This window comes from Cryptomeria japonica, chromosome 3 (assembly GCF_030272615.1).
Source record: "Cryptomeria japonica chromosome 3, Sugi_1.0, whole genome shotgun sequence".
NCBI classification, from domain to species: Eukaryota; Viridiplantae; Streptophyta; class Pinopsida; order Cupressales; family Cupressaceae; genus Cryptomeria; species Cryptomeria japonica.
This window is the reverse complement of record NC_081407.1, coordinates 710,966,315-710,977,195: the sequence shown is the minus strand read 5'-3', so window position 1 is coordinate 710,977,195 and position 10,881 is coordinate 710,966,315.

Genomic DNA, 10,881 nt, shown 5'->3' with positions numbered 1-10,881 from the left:
ACTCATAAGAACTCATGTTTGTGGACTCTTGAGCCTCTTTAGTTTCTCTCCTAGATTTTTGAAGATGGGTTTCAACCATGAACTAGGTATTGACCAAGATGTGTGAGACTAGATGAAAGATGGAAAGAGTATGGAAGACCAAGAGTTGAATGGAGTGTAAATGAATTTGAAGTGTACTTGCAATGTCCAAAGTGTAAGACCAAGTATGTATGTAGTAGAGTAGGTGTGATTTCCAAAGAGAGGATAGTTTCTCTTGATGGGGTAAGTTGACCTTGACTCTAAGTAAGACCAAATGAAACCCAAAGGTAAGAAACCTTGATGAGGGACCACTTAGCAAAGTGTTGTTGTATGTAGTGTGTTGACAAAGTATGATGAGGACAAGCAAGTGACCTTTTGACTCAAGTTAGACAATTGTGAATGTAAAGTGAGATTTAAAGCAATGATGGACTTTGTGAGACCCAAGGACAGGTTGAATGCTAAATGAAACCCTGGAGAAATGACCTAGGAAGCTCAAGAATTCTGAAATTAACTGTGTTTGTTTGCTGGACTACAACGGTTTTCCAATTCTGGACACAGACGCGCTTGTATACTTCACAGACACTGCTCTGTTTAACACAGACGTGTTTCTGAGATTTTTTTTTTTTACCAAGTGTACTGTTGATTTTGTGGACACAGACGTGTTTCTGCCCTTCACAGACGTGGCTAGACAACACAGATGCTATTATGCCTGACACAGATGCGTTTCTGCAAATTTTATGCAATTTTTCCAATCTATGAAGTTGTTTTGTTGTGACCAAATCTGACTGTTTGACTATTTTTCGTGACAAGAGGACACAGTGTTGATGGGGACTCAATGTTTGCAAGTGTCTAGACTCCAAAATAACTCCAAGAAAAGTGTGTTGTTTGATGTAAAAATGTTTTGCATACACTTGAAGACACAAAAGACACAATGTTTTGTTGTTTGGTCTTGAATGTTTTGAATGTTTAACATAAGTCAAGCACAATTCTTATGGCTGGCCAAGACAATAGTTGTTGATCCCACATGGGGTTTTACCCCCAAGGCTACGCTATTCAAAGCGGATACATAGATGCTTGACCTCACTGGCTCCACCCTCGGCACTCACTTCTCGGGTCATCCAAGCATCAGCCCCCACGAAAACTCCACGTGGTGAACTTTGTATCTCTACTAAGAATCGTAGGTGTGTGGGCCGCTACCAGAGGTCCGACTTCCTACCCCAACAACTAGAAGGATCTGGGCTTCTAAAACAAAAAGGTGCTAGTAAGGGCATCCGCTCGTGTGGCCATACATGCGACACTTTTAGCTCTGTAAATATAGAAGGCTCCCAGCCGGTAGGGGTTATGCCCTACAACTGATCAAATAAATTTGATCAAATGGGTTTATGGGGAGACATAGTGTCGGTATGAACTAATCAGCACACGTTATCCATAGTTTTCACCATGAATACATTTGTTTATAGTGGTTCAGAAGAGGTGGGTTTTCCTCGCTACCACTTGGGTTGTTCTCTTCTCACTAGTAGTCCTAATGACCACATGGGAAGACAGGCCCTCTAAAGATTAAACAAAAAGAGCCTATTGCTCAAGACACAAAAGACAATGATTCAATTTTAGTGCACCAATGGAAGTGTTTGCTAGTCTATGAAAACAAGGCACACAATAAAAATCCAAAAAACCCTTGCCAAGGACCTGCAACAAAGAGTTGTTAGTAGTTTGGATTGTTTCAAATGATTACCCCTTCCTGCAAGCACACAAGTTAGGTAAATTTTAAACCCAAAAGACTTTGTGAAAATAGGGGCCTTCAACCAAACGATTTAGCCTTCAAGACAAGCTACACCACTTTTGTTAGCTAGATCTGAAAATGTTAGCTCAAAATAAACTAGATCTGAAACCCTGGATGCAAAATCCAAAAACTGAATTAATAAAAACTCAAAATTCAAAATTGGTGAACACGGGCGTGGTTACCCTCTACACAGATGCGCTTTTGTTACATAGACGTCGTTCTGTGATGCACAGATGCAACTACAGAACACAGACGCGTTTCCTGGATGCAGACGCGACTAAAAACATCACAGACATGCCTTTACAACATAGACGCACTTTTCTGGAACCTGCAAAATAAAATATTGCCAATATCGCAGGCGCGATCCCAGATGTTGCAGACGTGCAAGAAAATCAAAAACGCGATTTGAAAGTGCGCAGACGCGAAAATGTCAAAAATATTGTTGAAAACGTCAGATCTGCAACTTCAAAATACAAAATCTGCAACCAAATGTTAAATGCAAAAAGGGACAAGAGTCCCACCGGGCATGCCAAAATGTATATGGTGAAAATGGATAACAATAATAACAATATTGAAAGGCCAAATGAATTCAACCACAAAAACCCTAGCCTAACAACAACAAAGATCCACCATAACATATGAAGATTACCTAAGACAATGCAAATCAAACGAAATCACAAAGATTATACCATCACATGTCCAATAGGGTTTTGATCTCCATTCTTCCTATCTCCATTGATCTTGCTTGATATATTTGCTCTCATATTTTATATACACAAGAGCTCAACAAAGAATGGAATGTGGTTGCAAGTAGGATCGTAGTGTAGTCCAGTGAATGATTAGCCTGAGTGATTAGGGTCTGATAATGAAGGAAGCATCTCCTTATATAGAAGACACAATATGAAATGGAGGGATAAGATTGAGAGGTGTAAAAGGAGGTCGGCTATGATTAGAGGGTAGGTAAAAGAAATAATAAAATAATGAAAGGGGTAGGTAGTGTATGAATTAAGAGATGAATGACATGTGTCATGGGTAGAAAAGGTTAATGAATTAATTAAATAAAAAAAGATTTATTTAATTAATAGAAGAAGTGGGATAATTAAATAAATAAAAATATTTATTTAATTTAGGAAAAGGATAATTTAAATAAATAAATGTATTTATTTAAATGAGAAATAAGGCTAGAAGAGAATAAATGAATTAATTAAATAAATAAAGATTTATTTAATTAATAGAAGAATTAGGCTAAAGTAATTAAAGAAATAAAATATTTATTTAATTAAACTGGACAATTTTAGGTGTCTACACATACAAACAATATAATTTAATTTAAGATATAAATTGAATGTAGAATTTGTAGTTAATTGTGTCATATATAATACAATTTTAATGTAAAATTAAAAATTTAATAAATAAAATAACTAAAAAATAGTAATTAATATAAAGATCTATGTAAAATTAAAAATAATTTTAAAAATTGAGATAATTTAATTTTTATTTTTTAAAAGTTAAAAAAATTAAATATAATATGACTTGATATTGCATAGGTGTTTATTGTAATAACCATAGTTTTATTTTAAATTATAAATTTAATTTTACGAATCATTAATATATATGGTCATTGCTTAAATAAATTTGATAATATAATTATCAAATATCTAACTGTTTCGATTATAAATTATAAATTACATAAATCTATTTTCAATATCGTCTCTTGTAAAATCTATTGATAAAATGATCTGATTGACAAATAAGGTTGTTGTCAATATCTCTACTATATCCTTCATAATCAATGAAGTATCAAATAAACATCAAACATTATGTTATATCAAAATATACATTTTACATCCTTCAAAATCGAACTCTCGAACTAAATCTTAAAATAATATATTAATTGAAAATACTGAAAAAAAAAAGTAAAGAATAATATCTCTAAAAGTTGCATTTGTTTACTCTCCAAAAAAGACAAGCACCAATCAATTTTATGAGTATCCTTTCCTTTATTTTTAATACATACTTTAAACATTGTTTTAAAGGTAAAATCTTTAAGAAGGCACACTTGTTTATTGTAATTAGAGGTTCAATCATTATCAGGTATATTAGTTTATTATTAATTAAAAAAATCGATATTTATGACAATTTATCATTCAATTATCAAATTTGTTCATAGTTATTGTAATTTGTAGGTAATTAAAAGTGAGAGTCATCAATAAATTTAAAACTTTAATCATAATCAAAAGGTTGTAGTTCAATTGGTTGAACACAATTGTTGAAATTGTTGAAGATAATAATAGATTCATTATGCCATCCACCAAAATTCAAACAACTAAAATATGATATATAATAGATGAAATTGAAATTGAAATTGTAATCCACAAAATTTTAAATAGAAACCCCCTGCACTACTTTTATTTATTTACTATTATTATAAAGAGATTTGCAGTTTAAATCTTTGGAAGCAATTGTTTTATGCAGCTAAGGATGAATTGGCGTTCAACTAGAGTGTAATAATCAGCGGAGGTAAAAATGAAGTTAACTATTTGCAGCATGGCACGAAAGGACAGCGAACTGCAGTTAATTATTGAGTCAAGGCGAACTTGAGTTAGAATGGAAAGAACATCATCCATGGATGGGTGCTGTATAGCCTGTAATGTACTCATTCATTATGAAAAGTGACGTGGTGTAGAAATCTTCGCACGCTCCATCACTTCTATGTAAGCATCTAATGAGAAAGAAAAGTACTGCAGATTCCATTTATGGATGCTCTGTTATGCTATGTTCTAGTGGTCATAACTTTTCAGAGGTTAAAATCCACGACTTTTTCCTTCTCCTCCTCTAGAGCGCGTTTGGTTGTGAATAAAATAGGCGAACTTCTTGATTGCCGACCAAACGTGGTGTAAAATGAAATACATGTGTAATTTCATCCTCCAATTCTCGAGTTGGAAAACAGTTGTCATCGCCATTGCAGCACATCCTAAGCTGGAAATCAAAATAACCTGCAACAGTTTCAGGATAGTTGACCTCGGCAGTGTTTAAATAGATGGAATAACTGCCTCAACTATCTTATCCTCAGAAGAACTCTCTTTAAATTATTCATAAATTCTAGATGTCTAATGATGGAGAAGAAATAAGATTTCGAGGCGTGAGAAAGAGGAAATGGGGAAAATATGTGGCCGAAATTAGGTCAGGAAAGAGATCGCGCATATCGCTGGGGTCATACTTCACTCCTCACGCTGCAGCTCGAGCTTATGACACTGCCCTCTTGTGCCTACGAGGGCCCAGCGCTTCGTCTTTCAATTTCTCAGACTCGCAGTTCAACCCAACTGCCTTGGGTGTGGCAGGTGCACACACCAACCCTTCACCCGAAGTAGTTCGAACAGCTGCCATTGCGGTTGGGTCTGAGTTCGACACCATTCCTGCAAAATACAATGATAATGTGGAGGCCGGATCCAGTGCTGACGGAAAACCCTCAACCCAGTTTGGCCAAGGTGTTGATGATCCACAGATTGAAGAGAGGGCGGAGGAAGAAGAATATATGTGCGAGCCAAGCGATGCAGCATATCTTCTACAATCTCCGGAGGAAATTTCATTTGAGGAGAGGGTTCAGATGTCCCTACAGTTGCCTGAGGAAAAGCAGACAATTCAGCCTCACGATTCATCCGAAATGTTGCCTGATTTAGGGATACCGGATGAAACCACTTTCCAGGCGACACCAGAAAGACCTCCTACTTAAATATACATCTATATCCAAACTTTTGATGTATTAGGCATAATGACAAAATTAGGTAATGAATGCAGAGTAAATTAGGATACTGAAAAGAAAAAATTACTCAATTAAGTTTCACCCACATAGTAAACATTATTATTATCAGTAGTCATGTCTATCGAAGCTCCATCATTAACAGTTGTCGACATGTCCCAAATAATATGACAGATTTGTCAGCATAGATGGAGATGAGCTATTCACGACCTCCAATCCCTGCCACGTCCCGAATAATATGCCAGATTTGTCAGCATAGAAGGAGACGGGCTGGCTATTCACGACCTCCAATCCCTGCTACGCTTGTACCTGGAATTCTGTAGCTGATGTCGTGGAAGATTCACAGTGACATAAAAAACCTTAGTATTCTAAAATCTTTTTCTCTAATTGTGGTTGGGGGTTGCTCATTCAATATATATTTATATTTTCTATTATTAATAATTTTACCTCATGATAGGATACAATGTAGTTGTAATCATCTTTTACAAATTTGTCGCATGCAAATATATAATATAAAGAATTGCAACATATGTACAATTTCATCCTAGTACAGATACACATAACGACAACATTTCTTCGCATAAAAGATAATAGTTTTCATTATCATAATCCTATGTTGTATATGACACTTAGATTTGATAATTATTATATCTCATTTTAAGAAAAGAAAAAAGAAGGTATTTAGTATACTTGTTGATGAATGTATTTAATTTTTCATACATCATTTATAAGTTCTTTTGTGTTCATGTAAGTGCCCATTTTGACATACAACTATTGATACATTAATTTATATATGAAATAAATAATGAATAAACAATTATAGTATTAATATGTTTCAAAACTAAACTCCATAACAATGAATATTATACCAATAGTAGAGCCCTACTTAACAATTGGTCCCTCTCCAAGGAATTGCATCATAAAGTTTTGATCAAATATTTTAAATTTTGTTTCAAGTCACTTCTAACTAGATGTGTTGAATTTATTTCTACTTTTTCATATCTATGTATATATTAATCTAATAATGTCTTCATATTCAATAAATATGTACAATTTTTTCTTATATATCCTTTGATCCTATAATATTTGGCACTAATGATCCAACAAAGATCTAGAGACCTAATAGAAACCACATAAATTTAGAAGATCAACATGAAAAGAATAAAATATATTCCTATCAAATAATATAAATGCATAGAGGTTCTTGATTCCATTTTCTATCATCTCCTGATTCTTTTACATCTTCATGGACGAACACCTAGAACTTCTATCCTTTATAGTTAGCTCTATATTTCAAATTCATGTTTCTCTATGTTCACATTCTAGATCTGTCTTACTATTTCATTATTTCATGTTGCACTTATTGTATTCTACCATATTTAGTTATTTTGTCATTGTTAACATGGCTCATTTGCATGCACACAATCAAACAATTCCAATCATATGCAATCAACTAAAGTGTGAGTTGAGGATAGAACAAGCCCACTCATACCTCTAATGTTTCATGGGAGAAGGAATCAATCCTAGGTTACTACACTTTTTAGTCTAGGATCATTTTTCATACACATCATCAACAAATTAACCTTAATTATAGATTTAAATCAAATTACCACCTCCTAGATCTACTTAAGAAGCACAACACAAGGATTCCTAAATAATAAAATAGCTTTATCTATTAAAGATTCTACTAAGGAAATGCAAAAAGGTAAAAATAAATATAAGAAAAAATCTCTAGTTCTTGCTACATTGTCATCATTAACTCTAGCTTTGATTGTTGCTTTGTGTGCTTTGCACTGTTCTTCATAGGTTGAGAATTCATCATTAAATCCTTGTAGTATGTCCTATGTCACTTTGGGTGATGATACTCTAGAAATAATTGTAGGGAGAGACAAAATTAAAGTTTAAGGTGGAACACTCACAAATTTTCTAATCATACCTTCTCTTTCAACTAATGTCCTATCTATGTATCTAATTAGCCACGTAGGAAAGGGCATGATAAATCATTTTTCTTTTGACTCAATTGAGATTAAAGAGTTTGATAGAAATAATTTTTTAGCCTTGGTAAGGGAATTTAATTAAGCTAATTTATACACCTTCTCAAGCTTTGAACTTGATGTTTCTTCTACAAATTGGTTATGCATTCAAATGGAGGTAGACATTTTTGAAATGTGTGGTTTGGTCACCTTAAATACTACTCCTATGAGTAGCTTAAATAGTAGGATATGGTCACAAGGTTTCATAGAGTTATATTCCTTAAGTGTCTTTATGAGGGTTGCATCCTTGGGAAGCATCTTGAAAACAAATTTGACAAATCCAAATCATGGAGAGCTACACTAGTTTTGGTGCTTATTGACAATGATGTATTAGGAGTATTTTGTCACTCACAAATTTAACTAAGGTAAGATACATTTTCACTTTCATAAATGAATTATCTAGATACACTTGGGTCTACTTTATTTAGCAAAAATTTGAAGTCTTCAACTACTTTCGGGACTTCAAATCTCTTGATCAAGAAATAATTAGGAGTAATCATTAAGGTCCTTTATATATATTATGGCTGAGTATGTCAATAGTAGGCTTGATAAATTTTGTATATTAGAGTATAAACTTCTAGCACATATTTCCGTATACACCCCAATAAAATCCTACTTAAAAATGTAGAAATATATTCTTAAGAAAGATGGGAAAAACATGATACACTCGAAGGGCCTTACACAATGGTACTTGATAGAAGTAATCAATTGTGTTTGTTACATTTAGAAGTAGGTGTCATTGAAGGGAATCACTCCCTTTGAAGCTTGGATAAGTAGGAAATGATAAATTAAGCACTTTAGGGGCTTTTAATCTTTAGCCATGGTATGCATATCAACATAGAATTATAAGCCAATTGAACCATAATCCAAAACTTACATACTTATAGGTTATCCAAATTATATGACAAGACATCACCTTCTACACAATAGTATCATGTAAATGATTGTTTATTGAGAGTAATATTAATCATTTGGAGAGTTCTATCAATTCTATCCATGAAAATTTACCTTTTAATTTGGAATTACTTGGATTCATGGTTCTTCTAATGACTCAAACCATCCAAAATAGATTCTTAAGACAAAGTCTTCTTTTTCTAGATTTGAGACTAAATATAGGGATGGGAATTCATCTTCATATATTTTTACACATATTTTTGAGGATGATATTTTGGCACCTAACTCACCTACTTCTCACATTTTGGGGGTTAGATAGAAACTTTAGGGGGTAGGTAGTTTGGTAGGAAATCTAGAAAATTGTAGATGTACATATTAGACTATTAGACTAAGATATATTCATTCACTGGCTTAACCTCTTATCCACAAACAATTTGAGATGCATCAAACATACCTAAGCGGGATAGTGTTATGCATGATGAATATAATTCCTTAATGAGAAATCATGCTTGGGATGATACTTCACTTCCAAAGGGAAGGAAGGTGGTTCAATGTGCATGGATATATCAAACCAGTTATTTTTTAGATGGGTAGGTTGATAAGTACAAGGCATGATTTCTTGCAATTTTCACAAGTTGTTGACATTGAATACATAGAGACCTTTGCACCTATTTCTAACATGAGTTCAAATTCACTCATAATTTCTATCAATGCATGCATATTTTTTGGATATCCCCTAGATGGATATGAAGCATTATTTTTTTACATACACTTTAAAGAGGATATCTACACAGAACAATCACCAAGTTTGTTTAGGATTCATCCTTAGTTTGTAAACATGGAAATCCCTCTATGAACTCAAATAGGGCTCTCAAGTTTGGTGTCCCAAGATGGATTACTTCCTCATTGCTTCAAGTTTTACTCAGTGTGCCACTCAGATCCTAATGTATATCTTGTACAATAGGACGCTTCATTGGTTATACTAGTATGATATGTTGATGAACTTGTGATAATCAAGAGCTATTCATTTACTATTGCATTAGCTTAAAGTCAGGTTGACAAGACATATTTTGACATGAAAAAAATAAACTTATTATGTTGCTTCCTTTGCATTGACATTTAACAATGTTGCTTCCTTTGCATTGACAGATTAAATATTGAATATCATTTTAGCACCATTGGCTGATGCTACCTTGTATCAATAATTTCTTGTTAGCTTCAGCTATCTAACCCACACTACATATAAAATTTAATTATAGTAGGCATGTTTTTTGAGATTCATGCAAGTTCCTTGTGCGCTATATTAGAAAGAATATAAAATGATATTTCTCTCCCTACTTCCTTTCTCGTCTCCCTCTCTCTTTGTGATAGACCAAGGGGAGAGATATAGAGGTGGCGAGGGTGGGAAAGAACAAGAGAGGGGAGATATATAGAGTTGAGAAACCTACATCCTAGGGAGAGAGGGGTGAGAGACCAAGGGTGAGGTAGAAGTGAGAGAGATAGAGGGGGGGAGAGAGGTGGGTAGTGAGACAAGGAAGGAGAGGCCAAAAGGTAGATAAGTAGAGAGAGCGGGAGAGACTAAGAGAGGGGATAGAGTGTGTGTGGGAGGGAGAGATCTAGAGAGAAAAATAGAGAAATATTAAAGAGAGGGAGACCGAGAGAAACATGGAAAATGAGATAGATAAGTTCACAAAGAGAGAGAGGGGCAAGGAGGTAGGGAGAGAGCTGGAGAGGGTGGGAACAAACTAGAGAGGGGAGATATATAGAGGTGAGATACCTAGAGCCTAAGGAGTGAGGGGTGAGAGACATGGGGACAGAGATAGATGTGAAAGGAGAGGTGGATAGTGAGATGGGGAGGGAGAGGTAGAGAGGTAAAAGTGGAGGGAGGGAGATACCTAGTTATCGGGAGAAAGAGAGAGAGGGTCGGAGGATAAGTAGTTACCAAGAGAATTGAGAGGGGAGAAAAATAAAAAGAGATGGGGAGCGAACAAGAGAGAGGGAGGGAGGGAGGGATAGAGATGAGCTACGGAGGGAAGGCAATATAATGTGAGATAGGGGAGGAGAGACCCAAAGAAATAGCAATAGGGAGGGAGTGAGGGGGAGGTGTGTAAAGAAAGAGAGAGATGAGACATATAGTAGAGAGTGAATGGTGGGAAAGAGAGAGGTATAGAGGTAGGGCTAGATCTTAGGGAGAGTGGAGAGAGTGAAATAGAGGTCGAAGGGAGATAGAGGAAGAGTGATAGAGAGAGATAGGTTAGATTTCAACGGAGAAAAAGAGAGTGAGATAGAGAGTGTGAGAGAATGTTGATATAAGCATGTTGATTACTGGAATTTGACTATCTAAAATTTATACAATCTCCTAAAACCTATAATCTATATTATAACTACTAGAGATT